Source organism: Haliotis cracherodii, unplaced genomic scaffold, assembly GCF_022045235.1.
Source record: "Haliotis cracherodii isolate W230 unplaced genomic scaffold, xgHalCrac1.p SCAF_20, whole genome shotgun sequence".
Taxonomy (NCBI): Eukaryota; Metazoa; Mollusca; class Gastropoda; order Lepetellida; family Haliotidae; genus Haliotis; species Haliotis cracherodii.
This window is the reverse complement of record NW_027266276.1, coordinates 15,353,091-15,377,675: the sequence shown is the minus strand read 5'-3', so window position 1 is coordinate 15,377,675 and position 24,585 is coordinate 15,353,091. Positions and strand designations below refer to the sequence as shown.

Here is a 24,585-nt window from a genome sequence, read left to right as displayed (position 1 = left end):
TGGTCAGACTCGCTGACTTGGTTCATGCATGTCATTGATCCCAATTGCCTGGATCGATGCTCATGATATCGATGACTGGATTGTCTGGTCCAGACTCGATTATTTACAGACCGCGTTATATAGCTGGATTATTGCTGAGTGCAGTGTTAAACAACCTACTACGATACATCAGAGCATAGAGACAGCCCTAATATCAGACCCTGTGGTGACTCTGTGGTAGAGAATCGATCCCATATATCCTGTGCTTAAGTAAGAGGTGACAAAAGGAATAAGTCTCAGGGTCAGTGACTTGTTTGGTTGGTGGTCATCGTACATTGTGTCAGAATCTGCCCATAATAACAACCATGGGTTTGCCAGGCCCAGACTCCATTTTTCACAAGCTGCGGTCATAACTGCAATATTGGTGACCATGATGTAAAACAACACTCACACACGCACTACAAAGATATCAGAACATGAGTGAATGGGATTTTAAGCCCCACTCCGCCCCACTTGCATAATGGGATCTTAGCGCTAAGATGATCGTAACTCCCATACTTTAACATAGGCTTACAATAGTCGCAGTGCTAAGATTGCTTTGTGCAAGTGGGTCCTGGATCAATGGTGGAGTGAGTGAGTGAGTGAGTATGGTTTTACGCCGCTTTTAGCAATATTCCAGCAGTATCACGGCGGGGGACACCAGAAATGGGCTTCACACATTGTACCCATGTCGGGAATCGAACCCGGGTCTTCGGCGTGACGAGCGAACGCTTTAACCACTAGGCCACCCAACCGCCCCCGATCAATGGTGGAAATGTAATGGTGATAGCACATGTGAACAACTAAGTCATAGTTAAATCTCATTACAATCAGATCTTAGTTCTCACTATCGCTAAACAATGATCTCAGGACACACCATTACGGGTCACGTCACACCCACCTTTCGTGAACCTATTGAATGACTGACAACAAGTTGACATTAGTCAATCAGAAGGCAGCTCTCTTGTGCTTTATGGAACTAGGTTCAAATTGGCGACTATGCTTTGAAACATAAATAAATTCTTGATTAAGAAATTGAAAACTGATAAAAAAGAGCATTCTGGAATGGCTAATCGATTGTCTAGAATGTATTGATTTAGTCATTAAGCCTGTCACTATTGTTTGGAATAACCCCTGTCAAAGTTTCGAGGTTGCTTGATTAGAAAACACATTCCAACTGTCACTTTCCTGATCTGGTAAGCAACGCTCTGATTAGTCGGAAGCAAAGTCGTGACCCCTTATGGGATGCCCTCAGATCTTTGATGGCGGTAGCAAGGACTGAGATTTGATTTGAATGAGATTGGTTATAGTTGTACGATGACTATGATATTTTATGTACAATACCCAGTTGGACACCAAACACAGACATAACCAATGTACTTAACAGCATCTCCATGACATCAAACACCAGACTTCCCTAAGAACCACACATTTCAGCAGAGACCCTACACTCTGACATTTGTGAGACAAATCTAATGACATAGACCCATAGCAACTGCCACATCAGAGATCCACGGTTTGTCATGCAGACATCCAAATATGCAAAACGTAACCAGACTAGACTACAAGGAAAAGTAGAATCGTATCTTTTTACTCTCTCATTGAAGTTTGTTTGCCAAAGCAAATTATTTCATGTCTTAAGTATTGCTGTTACACTGCAAATTATGGGATGATGTTGTGAAGATATTGTATTCTTCCTGTTGAAACTACCTGCTCTCCAGTTCAATCATTTATCATGGTATAGTTAAAAGATAGTGCTGCAAATTGTGTGAATAAATGCAGACAGGACCTCATAATGCTTTCAAACATAATTCATGACAGATATTCTTAACAATGTCATCAGATTAATATGATCAGACAATATTCATGGTTTGTTCAATGTAGTCATCCATGACAGTTTCTTCCGAGAAATCCAAAGAATAATACGAAACTGTTTTGAAAAGATGTTGAAATAACTATTTATTTTAATTATATATTCAAGACATACTTTTTTATTCACATTGCTGAATAGTTAAAACTAATACCATTACATTTTCTTCTTTTATTTCTGATGAAAGTCGGACATACTTGAAGTTGTTGGACAAAATGGAGGACTCTGATAGCGTGTCATGTTTGACTCTCTGATTGGTCAATCAAGTGGTGTGATTGACAGCTGGCAATTGGCTTACTGCCATTTTTGTCAAATGTTTTGGAAACATCCTGCAATATCTTATCTGCCTATTATCTGAAAATTATTTGGTTTGTAACAATATTAAAGTTTTATATACTGAAAAAGTGAGTGAGTGTTGTTTTCCATTAAAGTAATTACAACTACCGGGGGTATCTGACAGCTGGGCACATCAGCAACAGGCTTTAAACACACAGGCCTGTGGGATACAAAACACAGATCTTCATCAACAAAGCTCTCATAGTGTTACTACTACAGGTAACCATATTGTTTAAAATAGACTACCTACTGTCGTTACTCTAGGAATGTTTTGTTGATCAGGGGCCTGTTTTAATTCAAAAGTATGAGAGGGTAGACTAGTAAGTCCCTATCCCACCACTCCGAATATACCAAGAAACAGGTATTACCATTAATTACTCCGAATACACCAGGAAACAGGTAATATAATCAATTAAACCGAATACATCAGGAAACAGGCACTATCATCAATTACTCCGAATACACCAGGAAACAGGTACTATCATCAATTACTCAGAATACACAAGGAAACAGGTACTATCATCAATTACTACGTATACATCAGGAAACAGGTACTATCATCGATTACTCCAAAAACACCAGGAAACAGGTACTGTCATCAATTACTCCGAATACACCTGGAAACAGGTACTATCATCAATTACTCCGAATACACCAGGAGACAGGTATTATCATCAATTACTCCGAATACACAAGGAAACAGGTACTATCATCAATTACTCCGTATTCACCAGGAGACAGGTACTATCATGAATTACTCCGAAAACACCAGGACACAGGTACTATCATCAATTACTCTGAATACACCTGGAAACAGGTACTATCATCAATTACTCCGTATTCACCAGGAGACAGGTACTATCATGAATTACTCCGAAAACACCAGGAAACAGGTACTATCATCAATTACTCTGTATACACCTGGAAACAGGTACTATCATCAATTACTCCAAATACACCAGGAGACAGGTATTATCATCAATTACTTGAAATGTACAAAAAGGAAGATTATGTGACGTTTCTTTTTCTGACATTTGATCAGGCATTTATTCAAGACAGGCAGTTATTTCTATCAGTGCTTCTATTGATCCTGAGTTTATTCAAGGATTTACAGCAGTCTGTCTAGCCAGTGAGATTAAATAAGTTTAATCTACAGTGATGCATGTCTTATCTGAGATAGGATGATATAAGGACAGTTAGTGTGTGTTTGTGAGTCGTTTCATGCCTCTCTCAGTAATATTCCACCTATATGATGAATATCTGTAAATAATTGAGTCTGGACCAATCAATTCAGTGACTGACATCATGAGCATCAATCCTGGGATATGATGACATGCATCAACCAAGTCAGTGAGCCTGACATGACCCGATCCAGTTAGTCGCCTCTTATGAAAAGCATGGGTTGCTGGATACCAATTCGAACCTGTATCTCCATGGGGGGGGGGGTTAGGACAAGTTAGTGACTGATGAGAACATGTTGTTTGATGCTGCAATCAGTGTACCTTTACCACGGTGACAAGCAAACCATTCAGTTCTTCAACAGATAAACCCAGAAGATGACACATCATCAGCTTGGTCTCACATTGTAACCACCTTACTCTCCTTTCAGCGAACATAAAATACTGATGACCTGGCCAAAGGAACATGACCTGCCTTCACAGGGAGTGTCAAATGTCCCAAATATCAAAATGGTTCTCTACATCCTCTCCTGGACAATCATATCTAGAGAACATTAAATTCATTTGGTGTGACCTAATATTCAGTTCAGGTACTGTAAATCTTGAAATTAACGCAAGCATGAATAAAATGCAAAAAATGTGAGTGTTCTTTGCTCGCATCATTAAACATCACATTTATATCAACAATAAGACATGTTGTATAGCAGATATACAAACTTAGACAAACGCTGAAAACAAACTATGTACTCCACATTACTGTTTATTGAGCAGCGCTTGAAACAAGTATATAAACAATGTCAGTCAAATACTAATTACATCTTGTGAATTGTCACTGCTGTGGTCAAGGCAAGAGTTCTACTCACTTACCACACCTGCAAGTCCAGACAGACGCCACCCACGCAACACAGTGTCTTTGTTCTTTGCGACTGTGTCAAAGGCAGACACGAACCAGCATGCATATATTGTTTTAGCGGAAGTACTCTAAGGTGATAATTCTCCTGTAAACCTGACAGAGGACATTTTCTTTAGATATAAATCCACTGATGCTTGAGAGGAGGGGGGTGTCACATTCATATTGAGTTGCATTTTTGGCTAGGGGCCAGTGGTTGCATTCTTTTGGAAATGCATTAATTTCACAATTTACAGTATCCACTGTATCATGCTGTCAGATGAAGTAGGACCAACCTCTAGTTCATAAATCGTTCATATTGCACCACAACATTTTGTCTTTGAGTGTGAGGTCCCTTTCTTGAGAGAATATCAATTCCACCCACTAGACACTGACATAAGAATAGCCTTGGATTAATAGAAAGAGCATGAAGTTGTAAAGAGTATCTTATCCTGACCATTCTAATTCAAGAGCTTTGCCAATATGTTATTACCCATGTGACTGGTGTTACCAGGCAGTGTCGTATGATCAATGCCTCAGTTAATATTTATATACATTGTTGTGTACCTTGCTTATTATGATCCTGGCATTAATCAATGCTGTACCCACAAAAGAAAGAACATTTTATTGACAATAAGGAGGCTGATATGTGTAATTTCTTTATCACCTTCCTCTCTGTCAACGGAGTCTTGCTATTGTGAGGTGAGAGCATGACGTCACACGAGGACTCAGTGCTGCACATAACTGGGGTAATGACCGATGTGGTATGCTCCGATGTCACTGTTACTGGATAAAGACAAATAACTCATGTTCTGACCTCAATCATATCCAACCACTTCACCATCAATCTTTCTGTGAAACAAGCAACTGGAATATATAAAGTTGGATTGTCGTCTGAAGGACTTTCATAATACCACTTTCAGACAGAAAAACAGCAATTAATCCTCATGTTTTCATGGAAATGTCAATATATGTGTTGTCATAAGGTTATCTGTAAATCTGTTGATCAAAACTAAGCATTTTATGTATTTGTTATTTAGCCAGCCAGCCAGCCAGCCACAGACAGACAGACAGACAGACAGACTCTAATCAAAGACTCCCTTGAACACATCAACACACATTGCCCTATCTGAATCCTAGACACACCAGCACCTGTCAGTCCTCAGGATAACAGATGTGTCCTAATGCTTTCCCAAATAGTTATCCCAAATTATTATTGCAAAGCTCTGGTTTGCCAAAAATCGGTTCATTCTAATAATGTGAATCGATAGATGGGAAGGAGAATTGTGTATGATGTATCACATCGGGCTACATTTGTGTTACAATGGGGAATCTGGACACTACTCATGCAAAGGCTTATCAAGATCAGACCAATTTAATTACAGTGTTGTATGTCCTCAATACCTGAAGGAAGGAGGGTACAAATAATCAAATCAAAATCCTTTTTTGATAAAGGTTTATAAGATCAATTGTTACCAGGCAAGACAATATTCTGTGATTGATATTTCAGTTCATAATATAGTCTGAAAGTAACAGGTGATCTGTGAAATAAGCAATTACATTGTCTAACATGACATGACTGTTATTGCCTAGTATATCACGGTATAATTGTGGTGTCAGCCATATTATGCAATTATTCAGGCTGTATCCATTCCAACCTATAGTGTGTGTGTGCTATGGAGCCGGAACATGTGGCGACATGTTGCCACTGTTAATTCAACTAAATATACTGACAGCGTGCATAAGTATCACTTACTCTGAGTTTGTGTGATATGCAAATGAAACATTATACAATGTGCATAAGCACAGCCATATCAAAAGCATGCTTGTTCATAATGCAAGCATACATACAGAACTGGAGACATTGCATCAGTGAAAGACTATGCATGAAGTTCTGTCCCCATCATTGTGCATCTGTAAACTGATCACGGCCACATTACAGTTCTATTGTTGCCGACAGGTGTTGCCAATTGTCAGTGAAAGCAAATCTCCTATAGACTATTCCTCTCCATATGTGTCATTAATACTAATACCACACTACCTGCAGTACGTGCTCTCACAGTTCTATCAACCAACCACACTAGCTGTGCACTTGGGAAAACATTGAATAAAGTATAGGCTTGAAGATTCCACAAAAGGTGTGTTAACAGTTACTTACCTTTCCATTTAATATCCTGATTATGGGTCACGGCTGACAGAAGTAACTGAATCAGACATAAAATACTCACAAAAAATGTGCATAAAACACAATTAGTTTCCTATGATATCGTCTAATCTTTAGCCCGTGTGGTATCGCGTTAATATCAGCAACTTTGACAACCAGAAGGTAAACATTTACTATCGACTTTGATTTTGATTCAATCGGGAACTGTAGAAAACATTTTCTAAAACAGTTATTATTCTGGGGACAAATATCACAAGGACATTTTCATGATTTTACCATGTTTTGATATACAGGACAATTTTCTATATCATTACCAAATTTGAAAAAATCTTAAGCATATTTTGGATGACAATCTGTATATTTCCTAGAAAATGAATCAATTTGAAACAGGTTATCATAATTTGACAACATACTTGGCGACTGTCTGTTACAGAAATAAACAGGAAGTGCGTTTGCTCAGAAGGTATTGAAACTAGTTGTTAAAGGGAGATAATTAAAAAAAATATATTTGTTGTCAGCGACTTGTTCCTGGCACTCAAATGTCAAAGCAATAGTGAACAGCTGATAAATGATTCTGTGAGTGAACCGGCTGACATGCGAAAGTTTTGATTTGAAGGGCTGACGACAAAATGATTTAATTTACAAACAGGCCTAAAAAGGAACATTTCTCAAAATCAGTATGACTGTTAAAAAAGAAAACTAACTATGCAAGACGCTTGGATAAGCAAGTTTGAATTGGCGGAGAGGAACGGAGATGGCAGGGATTTATTTGATACTGTCTGCCGTAAATAATAACTGAGAACACAAAACACTTTATGAAATTCAACAGGGCAAGTAAAAATAGTGCAAGATGAGTATATAATCTTACCCACTTAGACAGCAGGACAAGATGGGTTTTGGAAGTTTTTCGAGCCCTGCATTTGATAGATTTCATTACAAGTTGTATTGGTGTAAAAACATGTGAATGATAACAGAAACTGTTCAACCACCAGCTTACAGACATTCTCTTGTACTACTTCATGCTTGGACATAAATAGCATAACATTCACAGAGCTCTCTAGCCAATATAATCCTGCCTACAGTATCCCACCTTTGATCTCTGAAATTTAATAACAAATGATTCAGGGTTGTGTTTCACCTGCAAAAAGAAAGAATATCAACTTGTGAAATAGAAATTACTGAATATTGGGATATGAATCGTATCGCACCCATAGTATTGGGAAAAGTATCATATCATGACCCCGACGTATCATTACACCTCAACTGCCAAGATGGGTCAAGACACCCACAGACCTGGCGAAAATACTGGGCCATGCAGTTGTAGATTTCAGTATTTAACTTTGTACAAATGTTTCCTTTACATTGTAATATTTGCCACCTACATTAAGTTGCAATCACATGAAGATGAAACAGACACTGGAAAGTGATTTTGGACATCCAGACATTCCCTGACCATTTCGTACCAAATTACCACATCTATCTTTTGACCACATTATTAACATAACTCTCCATGATAAGTGCTAACTGCAAACCACAAACAGCAGGAAACCAGGCCAGGAGACATCGTCAAAATAAACATATAAAAATGATGTCACATTCACGATGATGTGATTGAAAAGCGAACATGCACATACTTCCTGGGATTATCCTAACAGCAAAAAGGCTCCGTACATCGATCACTGGGAGGCTCATCAGGCCAGTGTGATTGTGTATCAGTAACATGCAACGCTAAGAGTTCTGAATTCTGAATTCCAGATGTCAACTTTTTGGTTTAAACTGACTTCCTAAATTGAGCTTGTTATGTAAACTGATGTTTAGTGATAATTCAGCTTGTATCGATGTGTCCTAAAGACTCATGCATTTATTTCATGTTTCAATTATGAAAGTAGCGCAGAAATCCTGCATAAATGTCCTGGTAGCCTACCGTCCATATGTATGAATCAGTTATTATTGTTGTCTTATGTTTATTGTCTATGTATGTGTGTAAGTCTGTATGTCTACAAGTGTGTCTGTATGTCTGTATCAGTTGTTATTGTCGTCTAATGTTTTTGGCTGATGTATGTCCGTGTGTCATGTTGCTCTTTTGTGTGTATGTCCGTGTGTATCAGTGTTAAATCTATCACCTAATGTCTGTAAGTCTGTATCTGATGTCGGCTGCATGTGGTCATGGTGTCATCTGTTTCAGTGATTGGCTCCTGTGTGTCAGCCTGATTCTCCGCATGTTACTCAGATCTTAATTACCACACCAGGGGACCATACCGCCCAAGTTGGGAGATTTTATCGAACACCTGCAACACCACATAATAATGAAAAATAATAAAATACGAACATCCCCAAATGCACCAGATTATTTACATACGTCAGACAAAAGGTGTCATTTGCGGCAACATGTGACACCATCACTAAAATCTGAAACAAGAAGTTCAGAAGCTGGCAAGAATAACACGTGGTGGAGCGATTGATTCAATAATTGGTAAATCAATCAACTTTGACATTCAAAACGGTTATATATTTCAAAAATTGTAAATATCACAAATAAATTTAAGTTTGCTTGCAGTTAAAAGCCCTCCTGCAAAAACCAACACTGTGACCAGTCATTATTTAGCATGGCAACGCTAGTCTATCAAGGAGCGTAACAGTTATCGCCAACAAAACAATAACAGTCTCATTGGGTTGCTATTATCTTTTGATGATTGTTATCTAAAAAGGACCAGTAGCAAATCGCTTGATGCTCAGTGACATAACAGGATCAATCTTTACCAGTCTCAATGACACAGACAAGTCAGAGAAGACTCACCAATGAATACAGCATCTGTTAATTATTTATTTGTCGTGTTTGTTCATAATGTTAGAATAGGTCTTCAGCTATCCATGCTTGCCGTAATAGGCGACTATGTTGGTCGTAAGAGGCGACTATTGAGATCGGGTGGTCTGGCCCGATGACTTGGTTGACGCATGTCATTGTATCCTAATAACATAGATTGATGCTCATGATGTCAATCACTGGATTGTCTGGTACAGATTTGATTATTTACATACTGGCGTCATATAGCTGGAATATTGCTGAGTACCATGTTGGAAATTGGAACTGAATAAAACAGACAGAAAATGAAAACTGTAAACATTTTTGTCTTATCCAAGCAGCACAAGTTTCAAAGTGAGGATTAGTGACAAAATGCTTACACTAGTCCTCTGGACTGGACTTTAAATATAAAATTCTAAGGCTGTGTCCGAAGAAAAATATCTACCTAAAACTATGTCATGTGTGACGTCAAAATTTTCCAGTCTCTATAAAATTCTCAAGAATCAATTCCTCACACCCGAACAGTCAACTGTCTTCTTATGAAATGTATGTCTGGACATAACTCACATGCATTAATGTTCCCTCTCACTAATTAGAAAGTTGACTGATTAATAATGACATTTGATCATGGTAACAAGATGACAAATTAAGAATGTTTGCATAAGACTATGCACATGGAGCGCTTGTTTTCAGGCAACACATGCAGTATAGATTTTCAATAAAAGCGAAGTGTGATGTTTGCTTTTGAGATGGGTGGATTAAAATCTAATAATTACGACCTTATACTTTATTCAAGGTTAACCTTAAAACTAATCATCTTGGTCGTGAGCTTTGTCTCTTTCCATCAGCTGAGAGTGCCGCGGTGACCAAGTCGTCACTTATGTTGTAGATTTTCCTGAGGAAAATATTTTGATTACAAGTGAATAATAATAGATTTAATAGCTCCAATCATCGATACAAATATTAAGGGCATACCCAGTACTAAAAGCAAACACCTGACTTTGTCAGGGCTCAACATCGACCACTGGCTCTGAAGTAGACTGAAACGATGTACATGTAGTTTCATTGGAGGAATGACAAACGTTGACAAGAGTCATCAGGAGATGGTATGTCCTCCCGATCTGGTGCAACTCGGAAATGGAGCATGGCTTCTTGTACCCCACTTGTGGCTAATTGCCATTGGATACCTTTGTTCAACATGTCCTTGAGTTGGGCAAATACAGCAGTGTGAGACAACTGCAAGCAGTCATAAGACAAGGTGATGGCTCTCCAAAGGATCAAAGAATAGTACTCTAATTATGACCTTCTCTTCTCTGCCATAATTAGAGTACCTATCTACCTACCATGCAGATGTTAAGGGATATCAGTGCTGACATTACTGTCTCACAGACATCCAGATTAACTGGGCAAAGTGCAGAGCTGCCTTATTTGCCAACATGCCAAATAGGGTGAAGAAAGAAACTAGACTGATTGGTATAGCAACTTTTATCAAGAAATATTCAAGCCAGAGATTGAAAACGAACAGATGGAGGACAGACAGACAGACATGCTTATCACAATATTTTTCCGTTTTTCAAACCGAGGGGTTAAAAGGAAATTAAAGGGGGTTAAGTGCTGCCTTGTTGCACAAAAGTCCCAGCTTGGCCTTCCCACATGGGTTCAACATGGCCTCTGGTTTGACATCCAAAATAACGTTCAAATCAGCATTAAAAACAAAATGTAATATTCTTTGAACAAGGAATGCATAAGAAGTTCAGTTAAAAGAAATTAGGTATTTCCTCAACCTGACTCTCAACATAGTCATCATGTATGATCAGCAATGGCTGAATACTGAAGTTACCAATAAAGACAATTTAATAATACTGTCTCACCACAGCGATGTTACCGGTAGTTGGTTGGTTGGTGCCAACCAGTGTATTAAGTAATGACTTCAGGAAAATCAAGTGCTATACCACTGACTGAGGGCTGTCTCTTTAAGATAGGAAAAGCCACTGATGAACCCCACCTGCACAGGGTTTGGTGAGTTGTTGTGAGTAATATAGGATCACACTAGATAATACAATTTGCTGAAAAAAGATGAGGTACACATTATTCAAAGTGTATACAAGAACATGTAGGTGAATCGAGTAGAAAATTTGTTATTTTCTTAGTGGCATGGTAGCTAAGCTCAATAAAAGGGCCCAACCCAAGGGAAATGTAAATTGACTTTCATATGCCCACTACTAAAACTCACTTGCCAAAATTTCATGTCATGAAAATAGTGCCCTGGCTTTGTAGCTCATGTGGAGATTTAACCAAAAGTATTAAATGTCAACAACAACAGCCATTTAACAAAGATTGCTGTATGAATTATCCGAATATTATCAGCATAAATAATGAAAACTATAATTGAAAAACATGAAAAAAAACTTTTTAAATTTTGTTTCTTAACAAGTAGCTTATTTACCTTGTGGTGTCTTTATAACTCTTTAATCTAATTTTGTGACAGAAATGTACACTGAATTTCAGGAAACAGATTAAACTTAGGATTTCAAAGAAAATGAAATAATTGTTTTTTTCATTCTATTTGCCTCTGTAATAGCATGATGTATCTGCATGCATCTATCCTTGCACCAAGGTCAAATACCAGTGACATACAAACTTGACTGACCCAGCAATATTACTGTATGCAGACGTCTGGCCATATAGATCTTAACCCTGTAGTATGTTTTTCATCAAATTTGCGTGCATAGAATTCCAAAGCAAGTATATACTGAACCATTGTTCAAATTTATGTATAAATGTCATGGAGTCTGTCTGTGTTGAAGGTTAAACATTCAAATACCTGAGGCGATGACCTAAAGCACTCCAGAAGCCCCTCTAATCTCCAACACCGCAAACAACATGGACTAACATCAAAACTCTCAACAGAAGAAATTCTGATGAACAACTGTCTTACTCCATAACTTCCCACTGAACACAATCAACATTCGGATTATGTAATTAAAAAAAGAAATGTATGGCTGGTGGCCCGGTGTGTTGTGCTGGGGTGATGTATGGGAAGTTATGAGATGGTGTGGAATGTTTTCAGTAGAGGACATTCACCCCAGTGAGCCGCCTCCCACTGCTCCACAGCACACTCGTACCACAGGCAAACATGGCTGCCGGGGAGCATGACACAACTCCCGACGTGGCATAGCTCCTACCTGCTTTAACAGGGATCACCCAAGAGTCGGGTGTCATGTTGTCTCATTGTGTTGGTCTTATAATTGTTGGAAGAGTTTGTACAACTTTTTATTAAGTCTCGAAGTATATGATAGTATATGGAACTGAGAGTCTTGAGATATTCCCCCAACAGTTGTGGTATGATTTATCTTCTTGTAAGCTCAATCTGCCATCGGGCGGCTGAAAATAGTTTTGATATTTGCACTTACCGAGGTTATCTCTGTTATGTATGTAAGGCAAACTAATTAGCTGGAAGACAAACCATGTAGATAGCACGACATTTACTGCTTGTGTTCACTCTACTTGGAAAACACTTAGAAATGTGTCAACTTACTATGCAAAGATTGCTTGGACTCACATTATCAACAATGAAAAGAAAACATAACAACTTGAAAAATGACAAATTGGAAATGACAAAAATGATGATCAGAAACAGTTTTAATATTATCAGTATGATTTTGTTCATTCAACAGTGATTAAAATGAAAAAAGAACATATACATTTCAACGTTATTTTGGATAATATTTAGATTTCAGACTTGATCATGTTCATTGTTGTGGTAGTTTTACTGTTTACTTCAGCATGCTGTAGAATCAGAACTAAAATGTCATCCTTGTGCTGGTTCATAAGGAGATTGAGGAATCATCAGATGTCAGCTTAGACTACCAATTCAACATTTCACCCGACACCTGAATCAAGCTTCCAGACAGCACCAGTGTCACCAGCCAATATGACTTGTCCACAGTACAACACACCCGACCACTGAATCAAGCTTCCAGACAGCACCAGTGTCACCAGCTAACATGACTTGTCCACAGTACAACACACCCGACCACTGAATCAAGCTTCCAGACAGCACCAGTGTCACCAGCTAACATGACTTGTCCACAGTACAACACACCCGACCACTGAATCAAGCTTCCATACATCACCAGTGTCACCAGCTAACATGACTTGTCCACAGTACAACACACCCGACCACTGAATCAAGCTTCCAGACATCACCAGTGTCACCAGCTAATATGCAGGGCTCCAGATAAGCTTTTGGTGTTGTGGGTATTTTACCCATGCATTTTAAAATCATTGGGTATCAGTAATTCTATCTGCGTATTCAAATTTCTGTTACCCACTAGTTTTTACACATGTGGGTATTTAAGTTAAATATTAAAAAAAACACTATGCGTAGTTTGGCAAGGTTGACGGAATGCCCGTTTATAATTTCAAAATAAGTTGCTGATTTGCTAATCGAATACGCAGGGTTACTTCACAATATGTTGATGATACGCACAAGTTTTATTTTTGTAGCGTATCTGTGTTGTTCATTGCGTATTTGATACGCTTGGATTATATTTTACTGCGTATTTCTGCATTTCTGATGCGTATTTCACGCAGATACGCAGCTTATCTGGAGCTCTGTAATATGACTTGTCCACAGTACAACACACCCGACCACTGAATCAAGCTTCCAGACAGCACCAGTGTCACCAGCTAACATGACTTGACCACAGTACAACACACCCGACCACTGAATCAAGCTTCCAGACAGCACCAGTGTCACCAGCTAACATGACTTGTCCACAGTACAACACACCCGACCACTGAATCAAGCTTCCAGACAGCACCAGTGTCACCAGCTAACATGACTTGACCACAGTACAACACACCCGACCACTGAATCAAGCTTCCAGACAGCACCAGTGTCACCAGCTAACATGACTTGTCCACAGTACAACACACCCGACCACTGAATCAAGCTTCCAGACAGCACCAGTGTCACCAGCTAACATGACTTGTCCACAGTACAACACACCCGACCACTGAATCAAGCTTCCAGACAGCACCAGTGTCACCAGCTAACATGACTTGTCCACAGTACAACACACCCGACCACTGAATCAAGCTTCCAGACAGCACCAGTGTCACCAGCTAACATGACTTGTCCACAGTACAACACACCCGACCACTGAATCAAGCTTCCAGACATCACCAGTGTCACAAGCTAACATGACTTGTCCACAGTACAAAACACCCTACCCCTGAATCAAGCTTCCAGACAGCACCAGTGTCACCAGCTAACATGACTTGTCCACAGTACACACACCCGACCACTGAATCAAGCTTCCAGACATCACCAGTGTCACCAGCTAACATGACTTGTCCACAGTACAGCACACCTGACCACTGAATCAAGCTCCCAGACAGCACCAGTGTCACCAGCTAACATGACTTGTCCACAGTACAACACACCCGACCACTGAATCAAGCTTCCAGACAGCACCAGTGTCACCAGCTAACATGACTTGTCCACAGTACAACACACCCGACCACTGAATCAAGCTTCCAGACAGCACCAGTGTCACCAGCTAACATGACTTGTCCACAGTACAACACACCCGACCACTGAATCAAGCTTCCAGACAGCACCAGTGTCACCAGCTAACATGACTTGTCCACAGTACAACACACCCGACCACTGAATCAAGCTTCCAGACAGCACCAGTGTCACCAGCTAACATGACTTGTCCACAGTACAACACACCCGACCACTGAATCAAGCTTCCAGACAGCACCAGTGTCACAAGCTAACATGACTTGTCCACAGTACAAAACACCCTACCCCTGAATCAAGCTTCCAGACAGCACCAGTGTCACCAGCTAACATGACTTGTCCACAGTACACACACCCGACCACTGAATCAAGCTTCCAGACATCACCAGTGTCACCAGCTAACATGACTTGTCCACAGTACAGCACACCCGACCACTGAATCAAGCTCCCAGACAGCACCAGTGTCACCAGCTAACATGACTTGTCCACAGTACAACACACCCGACCACTGAATCAAGCTTCCAGACAGCACCAGTGTCACCAGCTAACATGACTTGACCACAGCAAGAACACACCCTACCACTGAATCAAGCTTCCAGACAGCACCAGTGTCACCAGCTAACATGACTTGTCCACAGTACAACACACCTGACCACTGAATCAAGCTACCTGACAGCACCAGTGTCACCAGCTAACATGACTTGTCCGCAGTACAACACACCCGACCACTGAATCAAGCTTCCAGACAGCACCAGTGTCACCAGCTAACATGACTTGTCCACAGTACAACACACCTGACCACTGAATCAAGCTTCCAGACAGCACCAGTGTCACCATCTAACATGACTTGACCACAGTACAACACACCCGACCACTGAATCAAGCTTCCAGACAGCACCAGTGTCACTAGCTAACATGACTTGTCCGCAGTACAACACACCCGACCACTGAATCAAGCTTCCAGACAGCACCAGTGTCACCAGCTAACATGACTTGACCACAGTACAACACACCTGACCACTGAATCAAGCTTCCAGACAGCACCAGTGTCACCAGCTAACATGACTTGTCCGCAGTACAACACACCTGACCACTGAATCAAGCTTCCAGACAGCACCAGTGTCACCAGCTAACATGACTTGTCCACAGTACAACACACCCTACCCCTGAATCAAGCTTCCAGACAGCACCAGTGTCACCAGCTAACATGACTTGTCCACAGTACAAAACACCCGACCACTGAATCAAGCTTCCAGACATCACCAGTGTCACCAGCTAACATGACTTGTCCACAGTACAACACACCCGACCACTGAATCAAGCTTCCAGACATCACCAGTGTCACCAGCTAACATGACTTGTCCACAGTACAACACACCTGACCACTGAATCAAGCTTCCAGACATCACCAGTGTCACCAGCTAACATGACTTGTCCACAGTACAACACACCCGACCACTGAATCAAGCTTCCAGACAGCACCAGTGTCACCAGCTAACATGACTTGTCCACAGTACAACACACCCGACCACTGAATCAAGCTTCCAGACAGCACCAGTGTCACTAGCTAACATGACTTGTCCGCAGTACAACACACCCGACCACTGAATCAAGCTTCCAGACAGCACCAGTGTCACTAGCTAACATGACTTGTCCGCAGTACAACACACCCGACCACTGAATCAAGCTTCCAGACAGCACCAGTGTCACCAGCTAATATGACTTGACCACAGTACAAAACACCCGACCACTGAATCAAGCTTCCAGACATCACCAGTGTCACCAGCTAACATGACTTGACCACAGTACAACACACCCGACCACTGAATCAAGCTTCCAGACAGCACCAGTGTCACCAGCTAACATGACTTGTCCACAGTACAACACACCTGACCACTGAATCAAGCTTCCAGACATCACCAGTGTCACCAACTAACATGACTTGACCACAGTACAACACACCCGACCACTGAATCAAGCTTCCAGACAGCACCAGTGTCACCAGCTAACATGACTTGTCCACAGTACAACACACCCGACCACTGAATCAAGCTTCCAGACAGCACCAGTGTCACCAGCTAACATGACTCGTCCACAGTACAACACACCCGACCACTGAATCAAGCTTCCAGACAGCACCAGTGTCATTCAGCTAACATGACTCGTCCACAGTACAACACACCCGACCACTGAATCAAGCTTCCAGACAGCACCAGTGTCACCATCTAACATGACTTGTCCACAGTACAACACACCCTACCACTGAATCAAGCTCCCAGACAGCACCAGTGTCACCAGCTAACATGACTTGACCACAGCAAGAACACACCCTACCACTGAATCAAGCTTCTGACAGCACAAGCGGACACATTCTTATTATCAGTATCACCAGTTTCAAAACCTGCTAGTCAATATGAGAAGAAGGATCCCCACATGATGCATACAGCCTTGGACATGGCCTATTAACACCTTCACTTGTCTCTCTCTCAGGGCAATACATTTGTACTATGAACTATGTTTTAAATTCACAAGTGACACATTACAGAAAACCTTGTGGGCCCACAGGCAGTGATAGATGCCCAACATATCACGCATGCTTCAGCTCTGAACTACACGCTGGGTCTGTTCCTACACTACCCCCATACAGCCTTACATCAATGTTATCGTATTTGTGTATACCTAATGAGGCATGATGATGATAATGCAACTTGGAGCTGGCGAATCACAAGTCAGAAGTTTATACATTAGAACCCATTGTATGCCTTTCCAACTCTAGATGGAAAGACTTGAAAAAACCCTGAAATAATAGTAGGTACACTGTATCATGTTCCAGTCAGGAATTTACCTTGGTCCATATATATTGCAACTACTCACGATTCTCTGTATTACATTTTGGGGTCCCAGCATTAAATTAGGGGTCCCACAGAGACCAATGCATGACCAGCCAAAAGAATATGTGTGATGCTTTATGCTTATTATAGATGAAGAGTTCCTTGTTTGAACCGAAACTTATTGTTTTGTACTTTTTGTTGTTTAACACCGCACTCAGCAATATTCCAGCTACTGTAAATCGTGAAATTAATGCGTCTCCAAAAGAATGTGACCGCTGGCCCCTAGTCGATAATGCGACTCAATATGAATGCTCCTCTCAAGCATCAGTGGATATATATCTAAAGAATGTCCTCTGTCAGGTTTACAGGAGAATTATCACCTTAATCCAACATTACATTAATCCAATCACACACCAAGTAGCACCGCTTATTAGCACTGATCAGAGTACTTCCGCTAAAACAATACATGCACGCTGGCACGTATCGGCCTTTGACGCAGTCGCAAAGAACAAAGACAACGTGTTGCGTTGGTGGCGTCTGTCTGGACTTGCAGGTGTGATCACTGATGACCTAAGTGTGTAGAACTCTTGTCTTGACCCCAGCAGTGACAATTCACAGGATATAATTAGTGTTTGAATTGCATTGTTTATATATTTGTTACAAGTGCTGCTCAATAAACAGTGATGTGGAATACATAGTTGTTTGTTTTCAGCGTATGTCTGAGTTGGTATTTCTGCTATCCAAACTGTCTTAATGTTGATATAAATGCAATGTTTAATAATGCGAGCAAAGACCAATCGAATATTTCGCATGTAATTCACGCTCGCGTTAATTTCAAGATTTACAGTATACGATGATGGTCTATAGATAAACAAACCTGGACCAGAAAATCCAGTCTTTGACATCATGAGCATTGATCTATGCAACTGGGATACAATTACCCTTGCAGCTGATTGCTCTTGCCACTTATTTTTTTTCACATCTGACTATTTGTCCAGTCACCGTCGAGGCTCCCGCGCACGTGATCATGAGAACATGTTGACATAGAATCTTCAAACAACAACAAATATGACTTTTAACAAGTCAAAGTATGGCATTTATGATATATGTATATGATAAGGCATCAATAGCGGTAATCTGACCATGGTTGTTGTTAATAACGGTGAGTTGTGTGATCTTCCGATCGCTTCACACACAATTTCGCCAAAATTAATTAAAACAATATTGAAAGGGATTTTGAATAAAATTAATGAAATACGTAACAAACATGAGTCCAGATATACAATGAACACTTTTTATAACCAGACTGTAATTACTCCAGCACTAATTTGTTGACATGGTATTTCCAGTGTTACGTGCTCACAGTAATGTCTTTGCATCGGGGGAAAAAACCCATTAAACCTCATTATGGTGTGTATAATGCGCACCCCATTCTACACAGCTCTGTTTTTTGGGGGAAAAAGTGTGCACTATGCTCAAGAAAATATGGTACATGCGATATTGCTTCTTGGATGCAATAAGTTGCTACAATGTGTCTGGTAAAACCCAACACAATATTTCAGCAGTGTCACCGCATCAAACTATATGCAGAGGTAGAATCAATGACTACACATTTCATTCGAGAGTCATCAACTACTAGTCCTACACAGTGACAAGAAGTGAGTGAGTCTGGTTTTGCGCCGCTTTAAGCAATATTCCAGCAATATCACGGCGGGGGACACCAGAAATGGGCTTCACACATTGTACCCATGTCGGGAATCGAACCCGGGTCTTTGGCGTGACGAGCGAAAGGTTTAACCACTAGGCTACCCGACTACCCCTCAGAGACAAGGAAACACCATGCCTGACTTGTCTCCTTGACTTGACTTCTGCATTTTAGTTTTCCATGGACGATTATGAATTCACTGAAGCTAAATGGAAATATTTACACACTGTTTTTTAGACAGAATACATAATAGTATTATGCTTGCTGGTCTTGTGCTGCAATGTCAGAGGTGTTTCGGAGATTTAGCATTATGGCATTTGCCACTTGCACATTCCAGGTCTATTAACTTTGGATGACACTGGATTGTAAAATGATTCTTCAGGATGTTTTGAATCAGAATCAGTCAATATCCTTGAAATTGAACCAATAAGAAACTTGCTAGTGAGTATACTTGTCATGTGAACGTGTTTAGTCATGTGTGTATATTTAAACCAGGAGCAAATTTGCATCATGTCTGGAGCAGGTGCAAATGTAAACGTAAATTTGCACTGGGTGTATATGTTGCAATGTGAACATTTATGTTAACGTAAGAAGATGATCTAATTAATATCTGTTCTTTTACCAACACCAAACAAATTGTCAACAGTTGCCAACTTTTATGAGAATATATAGAGTTGAGCGGAGGGTGTTTTCTTTTGATTTAATAAATCAAACACATGTTTCATGTGAAAATTTTCGGTGAAGTAACTCTCTTCTCATTTGATTCGAAAACAACCTGTTTTGAGTTGAAAGTTGTGAACAGACTGACGAATATGCGTGCCTTACACAATTTACATACTTTATTTACACACCTTAATTGATAGTAAACACATAGTCAATTTACATATACACATGCATATATAGTCACACATGTGCAAAATTACTTATGTTAGTAAACGGTGTGCATGTGAACAGGGTATTTGTTGACATTGTTGATACTAGCTGTTGAAAACATTTTAGTTTGTCATAAGGAAACTGTCAGACGTTTTAAAAATGGCCTAATTGTCCTCATCCTGTGCAGCATTCAACAGTCAGACAACTGATGATATCATAAAATGCATTTCTTTAGAATATACTTTGTGAACAAACATCCTGTTGAGAGACGATGTAAACGCCATTAATCATGTCACCTAGTGACAATGTTGTGTCTGGCATATCCTCCTCCAGAACACGGAGCCTGTTGTTAAAGCTATTGCATCACACTCCAACAGAGGGACTAAGGCAACCATTGCCTCACATCGTAAACATATTGATAGGGAGACACACTGAGGTCAGACAGGTGAGGTATGGGAGGTCACTGGGGTCACTGGGGTCACTGGGGTCACGTTACAACGTCACAGGTTGTTTATCCAACTCCTACATTAGGTCATTGTGGAAATCATTCATGTTAATTCATGATGGTTTTAATTATGGGTGTCATTCAGTATTTCATGCCTGGCTGTTAGATTTGGATCAACAGCAATAGCTAAAGGTTTCAAATTTTAAAATGTTCCCTCAAAACACAATGTATAGTTGTATGACATTTATGACAGAGATGCTATACATCTATTTGGGGAATGTTACAAAGTGAGCTCCATTTGGTGAGACATGGAAATTTGGACATCGCACAAAACACAAAACCCAGTAACAATATCGAAAGACAATGCTCTTTTTGGTTATTTATTAAAAAAACACAATCCTTATCATTATTTTGTCAAAACGAATCATTTTCAACTTAAGAAATAATAAATATAAATACAGTAAACTACGGTTATAAGGAACTCAAAGAGACCACTAATATTAGTTTGTTATAACCATAGTTTGTTATAAGCATATATACAGCATATATTCAGCAAATGGCCGGGACCTTAACTAAGTTTGTTATATCTGTCGGTTCATTATAAGTGTGTTCGTTATAAACATAGTTTACTGTAGAAATACTTCTGTCATTAATTGTAATGGAGATTACTTTAATAAGCTTTGGTCAAGCTGTCAAGCTTTACTTCCTTGAATATACCGTCTTGCAAACCTGTGTAAATGCTCTAGAAAAATACACAAATTATAAAAAAAGAAAATATTTATGACACAAAGGAAAATGAAAGATTTAAAAATAGGGAAAGAGAAAAAAATGACAAGAAAAGTATTCAAACCTGATTTCTGAGCTTTGAAGCAGTTCCCATTTCCATTGATTCCAAATCATGTTTTTCAACCAATCAGATTGCAGAACACTCAACAGTTCTCGTGAGGGGAAAAAAGCTTACATAGCATGTGCGCACAAGTCACACATTTATTCAACAGATTCCTTCAAGCGCAGTGAGAAATTGATGAAAGCATATTGCCTGAAATCTCAATCAACGATCATGATTGATCCCTAGAGCATGATGACCCTACTCTGACAGGCACTGAAGCCGATCAGTGGCGTGGCCAACTCCACTACATGCAGGAACAGCAAGACAGGCTTGTTTAAAAAACCCAGATCAATGGAACATATGACAACCTGAATGGACAAAAACAGTATCAGGAAAGAGAGGCTCTCTCAATAATTCCCAAGCTGCCATAAGATTAACTGCTGACATGACAAATGGTAACGTGTATGATTCAAGAAGTTGCACATACAAGAGTGAATAGTTAGCTGAAACAAGTTCTCAAAAGTGTACATTTATAAAAATAGAAAATGACTTCCATCTCACAGAACTTGGCAGGAGACAAGCAGCATTAGACATATAAGTTCTGCAGCTTGTAACCATGGGAACAGACTCAAGACATATGACTGAAATGTACAGAAGAAACTGATGTGCAGATATAACCTTATATTATATTACATTCAAGTCAATTATTCCTTTCTGAAGTTTGAAAATCAGTGTTTTTCATGAAAAGTTCTTTTGATGAAAGTAAACTACCAAAGAAACTCACAATATTACATTGTACTTTCCAGTGTTATTATATATGTTTTAAGGACAAAGAGCAACCTTCGTATCTCGTCCATTTGTGAATTACTTCCAATATGATTTGTTTGTTTGTTGTTTAACGCCACACTCAGCAATATTCCAGCTATATGACGGCGGTCTGTAAATAATCGAGTCCGGACCAGACAATCCAGTGATTGACATCATGAGCATCGATCCAAACAATTGGGATCAATGACATGCATCAACCAAGTCAGCGAGCCTGACCACCCAATCCAGTTTGTCGCCTCTTATGAAAGGCAAAGTCACCTTTTACGGCAAGCATGGGTTGCTGAAGAGCTATTTCTTCACGGGTATGTTCCATTACGACAGTAGATTAGATTAGTAGATTAGCCACAGATGTTACGACTATTAAAGAGACTACAAGACTACAGCAAGAGGCTACAGTTCTTACACTACTGAGTGATCTGAAGTCCTTGAACTTGTGAGCCACCCACAGGCCATAGTCTGCCATCAGTCAAGAAAGAGTCACCAACTCACAAACTGAACTTTCCAAACAGCCTGGGATTACACCTTAAACTATTACAGTTTCATCAAAGTCTGATATGTGCCATTAACCACGAACTGACCTGTTAAGTCTGTAAACATTCCTATTTATCTTCCTATGACTTTTACCTATATGACAGAGAGGGTATGAACAGTTTCACCACAGCCCCAAGCAATCAGTCAACTTCATATTTCTCTTATGGTCAAGGCGAAACATCATCTCACGATGACTCTCTGACCTCCTTAACTCAACAAGGTCAAGGTAGAGGCCATGTTTCTGAAGACTAATTATAAATCATAAGAAACATGATCAATAGGTCATTGTGAACAGATGTATTATGGTCAGCCATGTCCAGTGTTTCGCCACCAGTTCAAAGTTTGAGTTTTTAACTTCATTTAGTCTAGTATCTAAAGCTCAACTAATATCTTAAGTCCATAAGCTGAGGCTTGAATGTAATTGCAAGACAAGTTCGGGCCTAGGCTTTTTATGTGTCACAATTGTTTTTCAGGTATTTGATTAAAAAGACCCACAATGATTTAATAGTTGGCCCTTCAAACCCATGTCAAAGGGTGTGTTAGGCAAATTCATATCAATACTTGACCCAAGAAAACCCTGGTTAAGTCCTTTGTATTGATATAGCCCTAACAAAAGAATATTGATGAAAATGTTTTATATCACCATGATTGCAAGTTTAGTTGTCATGAAATAAGGGCAACTGCACATTTTAGTATTGATATATATACTCAAATGTATCATGCTAAATTGATGATTAATAAAATATATTATTCTGTATGCATACATTCAGTATGCAAGGAGAAGCTGGTCAGTCCAGTTATCGGGCCAGTTTCATATCCCAAAGATGACCAAGGAAGTTATCAGGATTAAAAAATAAGTTGGACTTGCTGATTGATATCGATGCGAGATCAACATGACCAATAAATATAGGGTTAAGTCTGAATTAATTCCGAACAAGAGTTTGCCACTAACGCGGCTATATCCCCTGCCCCTGTTGCAGAATTTATGACATAATTAAATCTAAACAAACCCTAACCTTTTTGAACCGAGGTGAAACTTGTCATGGAAATTGTAAAAAAAAGAAGAGTTTGGAACCTTAGTCCATCTTGCTGCCATGGAAACGTGAAAAAATAAAAAATTCTCAAATTTCTAAATAGCAAAAGGCACCAGTTCACCATGTATTTGACAGACCTGCAAAGTTTCATGAAAAAATATTGACTGGTTTCTGAGTTATGCTCCGGAAACGAAATGTGACGGACGGAGCCGTTTCTATATCCCCCGCCAACTTTGTTGGGCGTGGGATAATTAAGTGTATCAGGTATCGTATTGTGCAAAGTTTGCCGACGATGCACCAGTGTACCACGACATCACTGTATGTACACTTGTGTGTTGTATAAAACTCTGTGATGATGTCCCTGCTTAAATCACTGTGAAGTTCTGTCAACGTCACTTACAAGTTCCCAACTAGTGGTCAACATGATCAAGAGGGAAGCTGTTACAAACAGAAAAAAATGTGAGTCTTATGCATAAATCTTACATAATATCCTACAGGAAGTTTCCTCGCATTCCACATGGATAATTTACTACAAATCATGTTACATGATCTTCCCGAGGCATTACGTGGTATATATGCAGGAATGCTTGTGCTTTGAATGCAGAAAATATATGATAGCATCCTTGTGATCCTGACAACAATAAAAAATGCCAGAAGAATGAACAAAATATTTCACATTTACATGAAATAAATTATTTATGAATTATCAGTCATTATC

The 24,585-nt window shown here is 39.7% G+C and overlaps 1 protein-coding gene across 5 annotated transcripts in view; it reads right to left on the bottom strand.

The window, feature by feature from the left end:
• LOC139470352 (ecdysone receptor-like) overlaps positions 1–24,585 on the bottom strand; it is a 101,413-nt gene that overhangs the window by 73,911 nt on the left and 2,917 nt on the right. The window contains exon 2 of one of the 5 annotated variants that reach the window (XM_071252740.1): positions 6,450–6,495. The exons of the other annotated variants lie outside the window; for them this stretch is intronic. The gene's annotated coding sequence lies outside the window, so the exon portion shown is untranslated. The remainder of the gene's footprint in view (positions 1–6,449; positions 6,496–24,585) is intronic. 5 annotated transcript variants of the gene reach the window in all.